Source organism: Myotis nattereri (assembly GCF_964212035.1).
Source record: "Myotis nattereri genome assembly, chromosome: X".
Taxonomy (NCBI): domain Eukaryota; kingdom Metazoa; phylum Chordata; class Mammalia; order Chiroptera; family Vespertilionidae; genus Myotis; species Myotis nattereri.
The window spans coordinates 81,353,818-81,373,007 of NC_138078.1; the positions used below are offsets into that span (position 1 = coordinate 81,353,818).

The following is a 19,190-nucleotide window of genomic DNA, read 5'->3' on the forward strand; positions in this document are numbered from 1 at the left end:
CAGAAACAAATAGAGAGAGGTAGCCAAAATGGGGGCACAAAGAAATATGCCTCAAATAAAAGAACAGTAGAAACCCCAGAAAAATAACTAAGTGAAATGGAAACAAACAAGCTGCTAGATATAAAGTTCAAAACAGTGGTTATAAGGATGCTCAAAAAAATGTAGTGATGACTTCAACAAAGAGATAGCAAGCAAACAAAAGACATAGAAACCATAAAAAAGAACCATTCAGAAATGCAAAATTCAATGTCTGAAATGAAAAATACACTAAAAGGTATCAATAGCAGCCTAGATGAAGCAGAGGATCAATTCAGCAAATCGTACGACAAGGTAGCAAAAATACCCACATTTTTTATTGTAATTTTTTTTCAAATTTATTTTTATTGTTGACACTATTACAGATATCCCCCATTTTCCCACTCTTTGACCACCTGTTCCCAGCCCCCACCCCTCCCCTAGCCTTTACCACACTGTTGTCTGTGACCATGGGTTATGCCTATATATTTTTGGCTAATCTCTTTGCCTTCTTTTTTTCCCAGTCCTTCCCACCCTCCTATCATTTGAAATAGAAATTGAGTTATTTTACATAGCACAAAGTTCTCCAGGTCCATCCATGCTTTCACAAAGGGTAACATTTTTTTCCTATTTATAGCCAAGTAGTATTGAATTGTGTAAATGTTCCAGAGCTATGATTTCATTAATATGGGGAATTTAATGAAAAACTAAATGAAAAAGCCAAACATAGAGTCAGACTCATAGATAGAGAGCAGACAGACAGCTCTGGTGGCGGTGGGAGAGGGGTCAGGGGGAGTGTTGGGTATTGGAGAGATTGAGGAAAAAGGAAAAATAAGGAGAAGCAATTCATGGACATGGATAACAGTGTGGTAATTGCAGGGGGGAGGAGGGTTGGTGGAAGTGGAGGAGGGTATAGGGGGAATAAATGGTGAAAGAAAAAGAAAGAAAATAGAACTCTAAAACATCAACAAATAAATAAATAAAATTGAAGGTGAAATAAAGTGCTTCCAAAAGAAGAAAACACTAAAGGAGTTCATTACCACCAAACCAGTATTACACAAAATGTTAAAGGCTCTTCTTTAAGCAGAAGAAAGAAAAAAAAGAGAGAGAAATATAGTTATAAATATAGTTATAAAGAAAAAATGGAAATAAATATGTACCTATCAATAATCAATTTAAATTCAAATTGCTTAACTGCTGAAATAAAAAGACATAGGGTGGCTGAATGGATAAGAAAATACATATATATATATATATATATATATATATATATATATCCCACAGCAGAAGAAAATATACATACAGACTAAAAATAAAAGGAAGTAAAAATATATTTCATGCAAATAGAAATGAAAACCAAAAATCCACTGGGCTAGCAATCTATATAAGAGAAGAATATGCAAATTATACAGGACATCGTAACTTCATGACCTAACAGCAGTGACCTGAAGCTGCATGGCACCTGGCCAGGGCGAGGGACCTCAGGCTGTGCTCCCCCCAAGCCACTGCGCCAGGCCAGGGGATCTGAGGCTGCACCCCCTGCACAGTGGGGCTTGACAGGGACCTCAGGCCATGCCCCCCCTGCCCCAGTGCCAGGCCAGAGGATCTCAGACCATGCTCCCTGCCCAGCAGGGCTTGATGGGGGACCTGAGACTGTGTCCACCACCCAGCACTGGGCCAGGTGACCTGAGGTTGTGCTCCCCTACATGAAGGGTCTTGACAGGGGTGGGGCCGGCTGGGTCTCCTACATTTTCGACATGTGCTAGTGGTGGGCGGGGACTTGACTCTAGGTCCCACAGCGTGCCCCAGACTCTGACAGGAGGGAGATTTTCATATACATTTTTCTAATTTTCTTTCATTTTTGACACTTCTATTATAGAACAAGGACAAATAGCAATGTTAAAATATTTCCTCTAATTAATTCCCTTTTAATGTGCATGAATTTTATGCACTGGGCCACTAGTATTTATATAAGACAAAATATATATTAAAACAAAGCTGATAATACAAGACAAAGAAAGACACTATATAATGATAAAGGGAGCAATCCAACAAGAGACTATAATCCTAATAAACATTTATGCACCAACATTGGTGCATATATATATATATATATATAAAGCAAATGTTGACAGATGTGAAAGGAGACATTAACAGTAATACCATCATAGTAGAGGATTTTAACACATTGACATAAATAAATAGATATTCCACACAGAAAATAAACAAGGAAACAGAAGCTTCAAATGACACACTAGATCAGATGGATTTAATTGATATCTGCAGAGTATTTCACTCCAAAGCAGCTATCTCTTTGTTGAAGTTCTCACTACATTTTTTGAGTGTCCTTATAACCATTTTTTTGAACCCTATATCTATTCTTCTCAAGTGCACATGGGACATTTTCTAGGATAGACCACATGTTAGGACACAAAACATGTCTTGACAAATTTAAGAAGATTGAAATCATATCATATCAAGCATCTTCTCTGACCACAATGGTATGAAACTAGAAATCAATTACAAAAAGAAAAAAAAAACCCACACATAACACATGAAGACTAAGTAACATGTTATTAAACAATGAATGGGTTAATGATTAGACCATGGAAGAAGTAAAAATTACCTTGAGATAATTAAAAATGAACACATACAAAAAAAAACATAAATCTAGAATACAAATGAAATCAGGATAAAGAGCGAAATTCATAGCAATACAGGCCTACCTCAAAAAGCAAGAAAAACCTCAAATAAACTATCTACCCCAGCCAGTGTGACTCAGTGGTTGTGTGTCAACCTATGAACCAGGAGATCATGGTTCAATTCCTGGTCAGGGCATATGCCCAGGTTGCAGGCTCAATCCCCAGTGTGGGGTAGGCAGGAAGTATCTGATCAATGATTCTCTGTCATCATGATGCTTCTATCTCTCCCTCTCCCTTCCTCTCTGAAATCAATAAAAATAATTTTTTAAAAAAATGAATAAACAATTGAACCTTGAACCTTACAGAACTAACAGAAGAACAATAAATAAACTTCAAAGTGACTAGAAGAAAATAAGTAATAAAGGTTCGAGTAAAAATTAGAAGAAAATCCTATATAATAAAAGAGAAACATGCAAATTAACCATCCTCCACTATGCTCAAGCCACACCGACAAGCAACGCCCACAAGCAAATCAGGAGCAATTATGCAAATTAACCCAACTAAGATGGCAGTGGCCATGGAGCTGGAGCAAGCAGGAGGCTTGGGTTGCCCCCGGTGATGGAGGAAGCCAAGCTTCCCACCTTCCCTGGAGGGCCCTCTGCTCCACTCAAGGCTACAAAGTTTCAATTACAGAAGATAAATAAATCCCAGATACCTTCTTTCGCAGGACCTGGCCCCCATTCAAGGCTACAAAGTTTCAATTACAGAAGATAAATAAATCCCAGGTGGGGGGGGAGAAAAATAGGAGAGGCCTGGAGCTTGGGTCACCGGGGGGCATGACCAGCTTGAAAACGGCCATCAGCCTCTCACCCAGGCTGGCCAGGCACCCCAGTGGGAACCTCACCCTGATCCGGGACACTCTTCAGGGCAAACCAGCCGGCCTCCACCTGTGCACCAGGCCTCTATCCTATATAATGAAAGGGTAATATGCAAATTGACCCTAACAGCAGAATGACTGGGAATGACTGGCCACTATGACACACACTGACCACCAGGGGGCAGACGCTCAATGAAGGAGCTGCCCCCTTGTGGTCAGTGCACTCCCACAAGGGGAGCTCTGCTTAGCCACAAGCCAAGCTGATGGCTGCCAGCACAGGAGTGGTGGCGGGAGCCTCTCCCACCTCCTCAGCAGCACTAAGGATGTCCAACTGCAGCTTAGGCCTGCTCCCCACTGGCAAGTGGAAATCCCCTGAGGGCTGCCGGGCTGCCAGAGGGATGTCTGACTGCCAGCTTAGGCCCGATCCCCTGGGGAACGGGCCTAAGACAGCAGGTGGACATCCCCCGAGGGGTCCCAGACTGCGAGAGGGCACAGGCCAGGCTGAGGGACCACCGCCCCCCCCAAGTGCACAAATGTTTGTGCACCGGGCCTCTAGTAAATAATAAAGGTTAGAGTGAAAATAAATGACAAAGAGACTAAAAAAAAAATACAAAAGATAAATAAAACTAAGAAGAAAATCTTGGAAAAGATAAATAAGATTGACGAACTTTTAACCAGACTCATCAAGAAAAAAAGAGAGAGGACCCAGATAAATAACATTAGAAATGAAAGAGGGGAAGCAACAACTAACTCACGGAAAAACAAAGAATAGCAAGAAGATACTATTTACAACTATATGCCAACAAATTGGATAACCTGGGTAAAATGTATAAAATCCTAGAAACATACAATCTTCTAAAACCAAATCAAGAAGAATCAGAAAATCTGAATAGACCAATTACAACTAGTGAAATCAAAGCAGTAAAAAAACCCAAAAAACTCCCAGCAAATAAAATTCATGAACTAGATGGCTTCAATGGTGACTTTTATCAAACTTTCTAAGAACTAACACCTGTACTTCTCAAACTATTCTGAAAAATCCAAGTGAAGGGGCAACTTCCAATCTCATTTTATGAGGCCAACATTATCCTAATTCTAAAACCAGATAAAGACACAACAAATAAAGCACATTATAGGTAAACATCTTTGATAAACTTAGATGTGAAAATCTTCAACAAAGTACTACCAAATCAAATCAAGAAATACATTAAAAGATCATACACCATTGTAGAAGCAATACCAATCTCTGGCTCAGAGTAGCAGCAGCATCCTGGCTTCCAAGGGTTTCTCTGGCCAGTGTCTCTCCCTTTAGTCTACAGCATAGGGAATATCTTTGTGAGCCTTAGCAAAGGCCTGTTTTTGGGCAGAAAAGAAATTCATTTTCTCCTGGTGGGCCTGGATGCTGTGGGAAAGACCACCATCCTGTACATACTGAAGCTGGGTGAGATCGTGACCAACATCTCCACTATCACTTTCAAAGTGAAGACCGTGGACTATAAGGACATCAACTTCACCATGTGGGACATGGGCCACTAGTGCAAGATCCAGCCTTTGTGGTACCACTATTTACAAAACACACAAGGTCTCATCTTTGTAGTTGACAGCAATGACATAGAGTACATGAAGGGGGCCCTAGAGGAGCTCATGTGAATGCTGGCGGAGTATGAGCTCAGGGATGCTGTCTTACTTGTGTTTGCAGACAAGTAGGACATCCCTAACGCCATGAATGCAGCAGAGATCACAGACAAACTGGGCCTGCACACCATGCTCCTCAGGAACTTGTACATTCAGTCTATCTGTGCCACCAGTGGAGACAGGCTCTATGAGGGACTGCAATGGCTGTCCAATCAGCTCTGGAACCAGAAGTGAGCAGCAATCCTCTCTTCCCACTCATTCCCTCCATCACCCTTGTTTTCATCTCATGTGGCAGATGTACAACTGTGGTGTGAGTGCTATAAACTGTCTCCATGGTCAGTCTCAGTGTGTTTCATCATGCTGTACGTATGCAGATACAGCATGCAACTGGGTTTTTATTAAATGTAAATAGTTCTTGTTTCCAATGAGGCAGTCTCTGGTACACCTATGTAATATTACTCAGTTGTTTTTGTTTGTTTGTTTGTTTTTGTTTTTTTTAAAAATAAAAACAGAATCAACTCTTTGTTTAGTATTGAGAAGGGATTTTAGGAACCCAGGCCAGGGCCTCTAGGAGCACCTGTCAGATCAGCTCAACAATCCTCCTCTGGGCTTTACATCTGTTTTGAGATCCATTTTGATGATTAGTTTTTACTGCAAACTCAGAGCATTTTTAAAATAGTTACACAAACAAGGTAAGGAGGCACTTGAGCACAGAGAAGGGAGAAATGTAACAGCTTGAGTCCAGTCGATCCATAGCCTGTCTCCTCTCTGGAGTGTGCTTTGGGCAGAACCAGTCACAATACATTTTGTGTGGTCATTCATGCTCTTTCATAGGCTCTATCTGTTTGGCTCATTACATCCCACAGCATTTTTACTGGTACCTGTACTTATACCACTGTCCAGGGAATGGTCTGGGACTGGGACCACCACTCACAGACCCCTTGCAGTGGTTCTCAACCTTTGGGTTGTGACCCTTTCACAGGAGTCGCTTAAGATCATCTGAAAACACATATATAATTACATGTTGCTTTTGTGATTAATCACTATGCTTTAATTATGTTCAATTTTTAACAATGAAATTGGGGGTCACCATAACATGAGGAACTATATTAAAGGGTCACGGCATTAGGAAGGTTGAGAACCACTTAGAGGGACACCAGCCTTCCCTTGGTTCAGCATGGGTCAGCATAGGTGCTGTGGTGGGACAACTCTGGTCAGAAGGGAAGACCCCCATGGTTCCCATGCATATGCACTCACTCCAGGTTGTTTGGGTCTCACCAGTAGGAACACAGACAGGTGACCAGTCATCTTAGAACCTAGCTCCTTAGAGACCCCGTCAAAATGTGCTCTCATTCCCTTGGCCTGCAAGGGTCATATTTGAGATAAAAAAACAAACAAACAAACAAACAAACAAAAAACAACAACTTCTACTGTTTCTGTTGTAGTTGGGTAAACAATAAAGAAGCTGGAGTTCTTAAAATTTACCTTAGGGAAATCCTCAGAATTGGTTTATCTTGTGTCATGGAACCTCTTACTGCTTTAAATTCATAGTTAGTAATCAACTGTTTTGTATACGTGTTTTCAGTTTTCATTTCAACAAACAAGCACTGCAATTATAGCTATTAGAATAAGTCTCTTAACTACTAAAAAATACACCATGATCAATTGGGATTAATTCCTGGCATGCAAGTTTGGTATAATATCTGCAAATCAACTAACATATTAAACCACATAAACACAATGAAGAACAAAATTTGCATGATCTTATCAATATATGCAGAAAAAGAATTTGACAAAATCCAGCACCCATTTATGTAAAATCTCTGAGAAAAGTAGGAATAGAGAGAACAAACCTCAACACAATAAAAGCCTTATATAACAAATCCACAGCTGACATTATACTCAACAGGAAAAGACTAAAAATGTTTCCCATAAGATAAGGAACAAGACAGGGATGCCTGCTTTCACTACTCCTATTCAACTAGTACTGGAAGTCGTAGCCACAGAAATCAGGCAATCCTATCTAATAAAAGAGTAATATGCAAATTAACCATCACCTCCCCACTCCTTCACTCTGTCACTCCGTCACAAAGATGGCAGCAGCCATGGAGCTGGAGAGAGCAGGAGGCTTGGGTTGTCCCCAGTGATGGAGGAAGCCAAGCTTCCCACCTGCCCTGGCCAGCCCTGAGCTCTGCTCAAGGCTACAAAGTTTCAATTATAGAAGATAAATAAATCCCAGATACCTGTTTCCAGCAGGCAGTGGCCTCTGCTCAAGGAAGCGCTGGGAGCCTGGGTTGCCAGGCTTCCAGCCAGACCAAGGCTACAAAGTTTCAATTATAGAAGTTAAATAAATCCCAGATACCTGCTTCCAGCCCATGGGTGTGGCCAGTCTGAAAACAGCCATCAGCCCCTCACCCAGGCTGGCCAGGCACCCCAGCGGGACACCCCGTACCATGAAGGGGCTGTGGCCAGCCTGAAGACAACCCTCAGCCCCTCACCCAGGCTGACCAGGCACCCAAATGGGACCTCCACCCTGATCCAGAACACCCTTCAGGGCAAACCAGCCGGCCCCTACCAGTGCACCAGGCCTCTATCCTATATAATAAAAGGGTAATATGCAACTTGACCCTAACAGAAGAATGACTGGTAATGACTGGCCACTATGATACACACTGACCATCGAGGGGCAGATACTCAATGCAGGAGATGCCCCCTGGTGGTCAGTGTGCTCCCACAGGGGGAGCTCTGCTCAGCCACAAGCCAGGTTGATGGCTGCCAGCACAGCAGTGGTGGCAGGAGCCTCTGGGAGCAGACCTAAGCCAGCAGGTGGACATCCCCTGAGGGGTCCCAGACTGTGAGAGGGCACAAGCCGGGTTGAGGGACCCCCCTGAGTGCACACATTTTTGTGCACTGGGCCTCTAGTAAAAAGAAATAAAAGGCATTCATATTGTAACAAAGGTGGAAAAACTGTCATTTTTTAAAGATGACTTTATATAAAGAAGCTTAAAGACTCCACCAAAAAACTACTAAGTGGATAAATTCAGTAATGTAGCAGAAATTGGTTACATTTTTATATACCAATAATAAAATCTCAGAAAGGGAAACTAGGAAAACAATCCGATTTACAATTGCATCAAAAAATAGGAACAAATTTAACCGAGCGGGTAAAATACCTGTATTCAAAAAATTATAAAACCCTGAAGAAAGAGAATGAAGAAGATACAAACAAATGGAAGCATATACCATGTTAATGGATAGGAGGAATTAATATCATTAAAATTTCCATAATACCTAAAGCAATACATAGATTCAACAAAATTCCTATGAAAATATCATTCCTATGAAAATAGAATCATTTGTTCTATTTCACAGAACAAGAACAAGTAATCCAAGCATTTATATGGAACCACAAAATAACCCAAATAATTTCAACAATATTGAGAAAGAACAAAGTTGGATGTATCACTCTACCTGATATCAAACTATATTACAAGGCCATAAAAATCAAAATAGAAGAGTACTGGCATAAAAACAAACATATACATCAATGAAACAGAATAGAGAGCCCAGAAATAAACTCACACCTGTATGGTCCATTAGTATTTGAAATAGGAGGAAGAACAGACAGTGGGGTAAAAACAGTCTACTCAATAAATGGTGCTGGGAAAATTGGACAGATATATGCAAAAAAAATGAAACTAGACCACCTTGTTACACCATATACAAAAATCAGTTCAAAATGGATTAAAAACTTAAATGCAAGACACAAAACCATAAAAATCCTAGAAGAAACCATAGGCAGTAAAATCTCTTGACATTTTTCTTAGCAATATTTTCCTGATATATCTTGAGAGACAAGGGAAACAATAGAAAAGGTGAGCAAATACTAAACTAAAAAGTTTTTGCACAGCCCTAGCCAGTTTGGCTCAGTGGATATAGCATCAGCCTCGGATTGAAGGGTTCTGTGTTCAATTCTGGTCAAGGGCATGTATGTCAGTTTCAATCTCAATCCCCAGCCCTGGTGGGGCATGTGCAGAAGGCAACCAAACGATGTGTCTCTCTCACATCAATGTTCCTTTCTCTCTGTCTCTCTCCCTTCCAGTTTTTTTAAAAGTCAATAGAAAAATATCATTGGATGATGATTAACAACAACAATAAAAGTTTATGCACAGAAAGGAAATCATCAACAAAATGAAAAGACAATCTACTAATGGGAGAACATATTTGCCAATGATACATCTGATAATGGGTTAATATCCAAAATTTATAAAGAACTCAAAGTACTCAACACCAAAAAATAAACAATCCAACTAAAAATGGGCAGAGCACCTGAATAGACACTTCTCCAAAGAGAACATACAGATGGCCAATAGACATATGAAAAGATACTCAGTGTCAGAAAAGTTCAAATTAAAAGGACAACAAGATATCACCTCACACCTGCCAGAATGGTTATCATCAATAAATCAACAAACAACAAATGTTGGCAAGAATGTGGAGAAAGGGAAACCCTCATGCACTGTTGGTGGGAATGCAGATTGGTGCAGCTATTGTGGAAAGCAGTATACAATAGAGTTACACTCAAAAATTAAAAATAGAACTGCCTTATGATCCAGCAATTCCATTTCTGGGAATATATACAAAGAAACCCAAAATACTAATTCGAAAGAAAATATTCACTCCTTTGTTCATTATAGCAGTATTTACAATAGCCAAGATTTGGAAGCAGCCCAAACGCCCATCAGTAGATGAGTGGATAGAAAAGCTTTGAGCCCTAGCCAGTTTAGCTCAGTGGGTAGAGCATCAGCCTGCAGACTGAAGGGTCCCAGACTCGATTCTGGTCAAGGACACATGCTGAGGTTGTAGGCTCGATCCCCAGTAGGGGGCATGCAGGAGGCAGCCAATCAATGATTCTATCTCATCATTGATGTTTCTATCTCTCTCTCACTTTCCCTTCCTCTCTGAAATATATCTATCTATCTATCTATCTATCTATCTATCTATCTATCTATCTATCTATCATCTATCTATCACAGGGGTGGGCAAACTTTTTGACTCGAGGGCCACAATGGGTTCTTAAACTGGACCGGAGGGCCGGAACAAAAGCATGGATGGAGTGTTTGTGTGAACTAATATAAATTCAAAGTAAACATCATTACATAAAAGGGTACGGTCTTTTTTTTTTTTTCTTAGTTTTATTCATTTCAAACTGGCCAGATCCGGCCCGCAGGCCGTAGTTTGCCCACGGCTGATCTGTCATCTATCTATATACTAGGGGCCCGGTGCATGAAATTCATGCATGGGGGGACGAGGGAGTGGGGGCAGGACCCTCAGCCCAGCCTGCACCCTCTCGCAATCCAGGAACCCTCAGGGGATGTCCAACTGCCAATTTAGGCCCGATCCCACTAAACTGGGATCAGGCCTAAACTGGCAGTCAGACATCCTTCTCACAATCTGGGACTGCTGGCGCCTAACCACTTGCATGCCTGCCTGCCTGATCGCCCTTAACCACTCTGGCTGCCTGCCTGATTGCCCCTAACTGCCCCTGCCTCCCTGCCTGATTACCCTTAACCACTCGCTTACCTCCTGATTGCCAATAACTTCTCATCTGCTTGCCTGATCTCCCCTAACTGCCTCTCCCTCGGCCCCCACCACAGCAGCTTCATCTGGAAGGATATCCGGAATGATGTCCAGAAGGTCGTTTGGCTGTGTAGTCTAATTAACATATTATGCTTTTATTATTGTATATATATATATGAAAAGCTGTGGTACATTTACACAATGGAGTACCACTTGGCCATAAAAAAGAAGGAAATCCTACCTTTTGAAAAAGCATGGATAGACCTGGAGAGCATTATGCTAAGGGAAATAAGCCACTCAGAGAAAGACCATATGATTTCATGCATCTAATGAAGAAAATAAACTTACAAAGTGGAGACAGACTCATGTACAGAGAACAAACAGCTGTCAGAGGGAAGGAGGTTGAAGATTGGGTGAGAAGGATGAAGGAATTAAGCAATGAAAATAAAAAGAAAGAATTGGAGATTAAAAATGACGGCAGAGTATGAAGATGCTGCATGGTCATGCTCCCAGGAACAAGCTGGAATTACAACTGAAATACAAGAAGGCTTCCTGAATAATGAACGGAAAACTCACAGGAGAGAACCCTGATACCCAAGGACCAAAGGTGGAGCCGGCATAGAGACTGGTAGGAAGGGCAGAGACGTGACCCACAGAGGAGAACTGAAGTCCCAGAGATATATCTCAGCCAGTGGTGGAGGTGCCACTGAGAATTCTGGGATCTAATCCTGGAGCTGGGCTCCCCAGCAGAGAGCACCAAACTGAGGAAGGTCTCCACATAACATCAAGCTGTGAAAAGCAGTGGGGTGCTGTCTGCCAGGGAGTGACAGCTGAAAGTTCAGGCACCCTCTTAAGGGGCCAAGGCACAAACATTCCCTGTGGAGCCACCCACCCTGTGCTCTGGCAGAGGGAGGGTGAAGTGGACTGGAGCTGTGACAGCAGAAGCCAGCACTGGGGACTCAGGGGACAGAGCTCAGAAGGCAGACACCCCAAGTATCCTTGGCTCAGTCATTCCCTCACACAGCCACATAGACATCTGCTTGCTTGGGGGGATAGACATCTGCCTTGCCTGGGGGGAAGACAGTTGACACACCCTATTGGAAAACACCTTGCCCTGAGGCCACTTAAGAGATTAAAAGTAACAATTCTAGCCAAAACCGGTTTGGCTCAGTGGATAGAGTGTCGGCCTGCGGACTGAAAGGTCCCAGGTTCGATTCCGGTCAAGGGCATGTAAATGGGTTGTGGGCACATCCCCAGTGGGAGATGTGCAGGAGGCAGCTGATCGATGTTTCTCTCTCATCGATGTTTCTAGCTCTCTATCTCTCTCCCTTCCTCTCTGTAAAAAATCAATAAAATATATTTAAAAAAAAAAGTAACAATTCTAAGGAGTAGCAGCTGCTTGTGTAGCCCGCCGCCATCCAAGAAACAGCAGCCTCCTGATCACCACACCCTCTGTCTGAGGAACAGCAGCTGTGTGTGAAGCCTCCCCCCAGCAGCCAGAGGAGGCACTACAACTGTGAACAACACCCACCAGAGGAGCAGTTACCAACTGAGGAACAGCTGCTACCACAACCACCCAAGGAGCAACCACAGCCCGAGGAGCCACTGCCACCCAAAGAGCAGCCAATGAATGACTCAACAACTAGATATGTCTATGAGATCAAACATGGGTAGACAAAGAAACCCTCAAAGGAAAGAAAAGGAGGACTCGCCAGAAAAGCAGCTAAGTGATACAGAGGCATGGACCATGACAGAAAAAGAATTCAGAATAAGGGTCCTAGAGTGCATAAACCAGATGGAGGAAAAAATCAACAACTTATGCAAGAAGCAAAAGAAAGAGATGAAAAAATCAATAAATTTTGTAAGAACCAAGAAGAAATGAAGAGTGATATAGCTGCAGTAAAAAACACCATTGAAAGTTTCAACAGTAGACTAGGAGAAGCAGAAGAACGAATTAGTGAATTAGAAGACAGGGAAACAAAACACAAAAAACTGAACTGCAATTGGAGAAAAAAATTAAAAGACAGGAGGAGAGCCTAAGGGAGCTATGGGACAACATGAAAGGAAACAACATACGAATAGTAGGGGTGCCAGAACAACAGAAAGAGGAACAAGGGTTAGAAAACCTATTGGAAGATATAATATCAGAAAACTTCCCAGAGGTGGGGAAGAAAAAAGTCACAAAAGCATAGAGAGTCTCAAACAAGGTGAAACCGAAAAGACACACACCAAGACACATCGTAATTACCATGGCAAATGTTCAGGACAAAAAGAGAATCTTAAAGGCTGCAAGAGAGAGACAGAAAGTTACATTCAAGGGTTCTCGCATTAGATTATCAAATGATTTCTCAACAGAAACACATCAGGCAAGAAAAGAATGGACAGAAATTTACAAAGTGATGCAAAGCAAAGGACTGAATCCAAGAATACTCTATCCAACAAGGCTATCATTCAAACTTGAAGGGGAAAAAAGAAGCTTCACAGGCAAAAAAAAGCTAAGGGTGTTTATCATCACCAAGCCAGCAATGCAAGAAATGCTAAAAGGACTGGTATAAAAAGAAGAAATAAAAAGCTCAGAAAGAAAACAGCCACACACAAAAAGAAATGGCTACAAACAAGTACCTTTCAATAATAACTTTAAACGTAAACGGACTAAATGCTCCAACCAAAAGACATTGAGTGGCTGACTGGATAAAAAAACATGACCCATACATTTGCTGTCTACAAGAGACCCACCTCAGAATAAGGGACTCACACAGACTGAATGTGAAGGGATGGAAAAATATCTTTCAGGCGAATGGAAATGAAAAAAAGCTGGGGTAGCAACACTTATACCTGACTAAGTAGACCTCAAAGTGAAGGATATAACAAGAGATAAGGAAGGCCACTTCATAATACTAAAGGGATCAATACAACAAGAAGATATAACCCTGATAAACATATATGCACCCAATGCAGGAGAACCCAAATACATAAAAAACTCCTGGAAGATATCACAGGAGAGATCATCAACAATACAATCATAGTAGGGGACTTTAATACACCACTTACATCACTAGATAAATCCTCTAGACAAACAATCAGCAAAGAAACAGCAATAATAAATGACTCACTAGATCAGATGGACTTAAGTGACATCTTCAGAACAATTCACCCCAAAGCCACGGAATATACATTCTTCTCAAGTGCTCATGGGACATATTCAAAAATAGACCACATATTGGGTCACAAACAAATTCTTCCCAAATTCAAGAAGATTGAAATCATACCAAGCATCTTCTCAGACCAAAATGGCATAATATTAGAAATAAACTACAATAAAAACAACCCAAAATACTCAAACACTTGGAAGCTGAATAGGATGTTATTAAATATTGATTGGGTTAACAATGAGATCAAAGAAGAAATTAAAAACATCCTGGAAACTAAGGACAATGAAAACACAACAATCCAAAACTTATGGGACACAATGAAAGCAGTCCTGAGAGGGAAGTTTACAGCTCTACAGGCCTATCTCAAAAAGAAAAAAAGAAAGAAAGAAAGAAAGAAAGAAAGAAAGAAAGAAAGAAAGAAAGAAAGAAAAAATGATAGTAAATCATCTAATTCTATAACTCAAAGAATTAAAAAGAGAGCAACAAGAAAAGCCCAGATTGAGCAGAAGGAAGGAGATAATAAAGATTAGAGCAGAAATAAATGACATGGAGACCAAAAAACAATACATAAAATCAATGAAACCAAGAGCTGGTTCTTTGAAAGGATAAACAAGATTAATGAACCTCTAGTCAAGCTCACCAAGAAGCAAAGAGAGAGGACCCAAATACACAAAATCAGCAATGATAGAGGAGAAATAACAACAGACCCCACAGAAATACAAATGATTGTTAAAAAATACTATGTACAGCTCTACTCCAACAAATTAGACAACCTGGAGGAAATGGACATATTCCTAGAAACATACAACATTCCAAAACTCAATCAGGAAGAATCTAAAATTCTCAACAGGCCAATAACTATGGAAGAAATTAAAGGAGTCATCAAAAAGCTTCCAGCAAACAAAAGCCCAGTACCAGACAGCTTCACAGGGGAATTTTACCAAACATTCAAGGAAGAATTAAACCTATCCTCCTCAGACTACTACAAAAAATCCAAGAGGAAGAAACACTTCCAAGCTCATTCTATGAAGCCAGCATCACCCTAATACCAAAACCAGGTAAAGACAAGACAATGGAAGAGAATTACAGGCCAATATCCCTCATGAACATAGATGCCAAAATCCTCAACAAAATTCTAGCAAATCAGATCAAGCAGTACATTAGAAAGATCATACACCATGACCAAGTAGGATTTATCCCAGGGATGCAAAGATGGTACAATATCCGCAAATCAATAAACGTGACACATCAAATAAACAAATTAAGATAAAAAAAAAAACACCACATAGTCATATCAATTGATGCAGAAAAGGCATTTGACAAAATCCAACACCCATTTTTGATAAAAACTCTCAGCAAAGTGGGAATATAAGGATCATACCGCAACATAATAAAAGCCATATATGACAGGCCCACAGCCAACATCATACTCAATGGACAAAAACTAACACCATTTCCCCTATGAACAGGACCAAGACAAGGATGCCCACTCTCACCACTCCTGTTCGATATAGTACTGGAAGTGTTAGCCATTGCAATTAGGCAAGAAGAAGAAAAAGAAGGCATCCATACAGGAAAAGAAAAAGTAAAACTGTCCTGATTTGCAGATGACATAATATTATACATAAAAAACCCTAAAGACTCCATCAAAAAACTACTAGACTTAATACATGAATTTGGCAATGTAGCAGGATACAAAATTAACGCCAAGAAATCTATGGCATTTCTATACACCAATAGTTAACTTACAGAAAGAGAGACTAAAAAAACTATCCCGTTTACCATCGCACCAAAAAAATTAAGCTACCTAGGAATAAACTTAACTAAGGATGTAAAAGACCTCTACTCAGAAAACTATAGGACATTGAAAAAAGAGATAGAGGAAGACATAAACAGATGGAAGAACATACCATGCTCTTGGATTGGTAGAATCAACATCATTAAAATGTCCATTCTAGCCGAAACCGGTTTGGCTCAGTAGATAGAGCGTCGGCTTGCGGACTGAAAGGTCCCAGGTTCGATTCTGGTCAAGGGCATGTACCTGGGTTTTGGGCATATCCCCAGTGGGAGATGTGCAGGAGGCAGCTGATCGATATTTCTCTCTCATCGATGTTTCTAACTCTCTATCTCTCTCTCCCTTCCTCTCTGTAAAAAATCAATAAAATATATATATATTTTTTAAAAAGTCCATTCTACCCAAAGCAATCTATAAATTCAACGCACTTCCATTAAAATACCAATGGCATGTTTCACAGACATAGAACGAACTCTCCAAAAATTCATCTGGAATAAAAAAAAGACCCCAAATAGCTGCAGTGATCCTCAGAAAGATCAAAGTAGGTGGGATCTCAATACCAGATATCAAGCTGTATTACAAAGCCACTGTTCTCAAAACTGCCTGGTACTGGCACAAGAACAGACATATAGATCAATGGAATAGAATAGAGAGCCCAGAAATTGGCCTGAACCAATATGCTCAATTAATATTTGACAAAGGAGGCAAGAACATACAGTGGAGTCAAGATAGTCTCTTCAATAAATGGTGTTGGGAAAATTGGACAGATATATGCAAGAAAATGAAACTGGACCACCAAATTACACCATACACAAAAATATGCTCAAAATGGATAAAAGACTTAAATGTATGACGCAAAACCATAAAAATACTAGAAGAATCCAAAGGCAACAAAATCTCAGACAGATGCCGAAGCAATTTCTTCACCCATACAGCTCCTCCGGCATTGGAAACTAAAGAGAAAATAAACAAATGGGGCTACATCAAAATAAAAAGCTTCTGCACAGCAAAAGAAACCATCAACAAAACAGCAAGAAAGCCTACTGCGTGGGAAAACATATTTGCCAATATTATATCTGATAAGGGCCTAATCTCCTGCCGGGGTCCAACCCCAACAGGTCCAGGGGTTCCCAAAGGCGTAGACGGAGTCGGTGAAGAAGGAATGACATGGAGACAGCTTTCAGTTGATCAGCAGCCTAGCCAGGATCTCCAGCCAAGTTCTGGTCTCGATCTCCAGAGAGGTTCTGCTGTTTATTGTCACATCCCTATTTATCCCAGTTGATTTTAATCCTGTCAATTTCTATTACAAAGGTTAGGGCGTTTCTTATCTCCATTCCAGGGAGTAAAGATTATGTAGCTTAAGCATGATTGTTTGTAGTGATTAACTACCCGCCTGGCACTTAGTTAAGGAGTTTCATCCCCTCCCTGACTTCAGGGAAAAATTCCTACCTGGGGAAACAACCTTTCTTGGAGAGGTGACCTTGGTTAAAACACACAGTGCTAAGGGGAGCAAACATATTAAGAACAGTATGCTATATACGCCAGGTCCCTTGAAACATATGCTGTGCAGATGTTTCTTTCCTGCAGCGACTGTGTCAAGCAGCAAGGATGGACCGGCTTCCGGCAATCTCCAACATTTATAGGGAACTCATACAACTGAACAAAAGGAAGATAAACAATCCAATCAAAAAATGGGCAAAGGACCTAAATAGACACCTTTCAAAAGCGGACATTCAGAAAGCCAAGAGACATATGAAAACTTGCTCAAAGTCACTAATCATCAGAGAGATGCAAATCAAAACAACAATGAGGTACCATCTCACACCTGTCAGAATGGTTATTATCAACAAATCCACAAAGGACAAGTGCTGGAGAGGATGTGGAGAAAAAGGAACCCTACTGCACTGCTGGTGGGAATGCAGACTCGTGCAGCCACTATGGAAGATAGTATGGAGTTTCCTCAAAAAACTAAAAATGGAACTCCCATTTGACCCTGTGATCTCACTTCTAAGAATATATCCCAAAAAAACAGAAACACCAATCAGAAAGGATATATGCACCCCTATGTTCATAGCAGCACAATTCACCATAGCTAAGATCTGGAAACAGCGTAAGTGCCCATCAGTAGATGAATGGATTAGAAAAAAGTGGTACATCTACATGATGGAATACTATGCTGCTGTAAAAAAGAAGGAATTCTTACCATTTGCAATGGCATGGATGGAACTGGAGAGTATTATGCTAAGTTAAATAAGCCAGTAAAAGAAGGAAAAACACCACATGATCTCACTCACTCATAGATAATAAAGACCATTATAAACTTATGAACAAAAATAGATACAGAGGCAGAGCTGCCTCGAACAGACTGTCAAACTACAGTGGGAAGGCCGGGGAGGGTTGAAGGGTAGGAGGGGGGTGGGGTAAGAGATCAACAGAAGGACTTGTATGCATGCAAATAAGCATAACCAATGGACATAAGACATTGGGGGTAGTGGAAGCTGGGGGATTGTTAAGGGCGGGGAAAAAAGGAGACATATGTAATATTCTTTGTAATACTTTAAGCAATAAAACAATTTTTTTTAAAAAAGAAAGAATCATGTATAGAGACATCAGTATAGTTATTGCCAGTTTGCAAAGGGCATAGTGGGCGGTAGAAGAAGAAGATAAATGGTGATGGAAAGAGTCTTGACTTGGGGTGATATACACTCAGTACAATATATAGATGATGTATTGTAGAATTTTATACCTAAAACTTAATTTTATTAGCCAATGTCACCCCTATAAATTCAATACAAATAAATTAAATTAAGTAAGAAAAGCAATATAATTTATATTGTTCAAATATCAGAGTACATTTATATTTTTCTACCTTCTGTAGAAGTAATACCTGAGTCTATAGAAGGGGAAAAACATAGAAACACATCAGCTTTTGTTTGGTTTGTATTTTTCAGATTTTCCCCAAAACATTTGTTTTGTCCCCAACTTTTCATTTGAAAGAGTGTCAGATATACAGAATTACTAGGTTATTACAATCATCACTCCTATAGTCACTGTCTGTATTCTACAATTGTTAAAATTTTCAATATCTTTATCTATGTGTGCATAACTTGTTAAGCTATTTGAGAATGAGTTGCATACAACACCACACTGCCACCCTAAATACTCTAGCCATTCTTTGCAAAAAATAAGAGCTTTCTCCAATAATACCAAATGCCATTACCACACCTAAAAAAATGAATTATAATTCCCTAAATCTTTTGCTGTCCAATGAATATTCAAATTTTCACAGTTACCCATCAATTATCTTTCACAGATAAATTTTTTTCCAACCAAGATCCAATCAAGTTTTACTCATTGCCTTATTTATTACATCTTACAAGGCAGCTTTGCTTTTAATCAATCTAAAGTGCTGTGACTGTTTTGAATCTCTAACATCAGCAGGGAGAAAAAAATATGTATTGTTGTTGTTGTTTTCAAATTTAAGATCCGCTGGT

General features: G+C 40.4%; 1 pseudogene across 1 annotated transcript; it reads left to right on the top strand.

Moving 5' to 3' along the window:
* Positions 1–234: 234 nt before the first annotated feature.
* Positions 235–5,403, top strand: LOC308511736 (ADP-ribosylation factor 1-like; annotated as a pseudogene). The gene is made up of 2 exons: positions 235–330; positions 4,766–5,403. The product of its transcript is annotated as an ADP-ribosylation factor 1-like (transcript).
* The last annotated feature ends 13,787 nt before the right edge of the window (positions 5,404–19,190 follow it).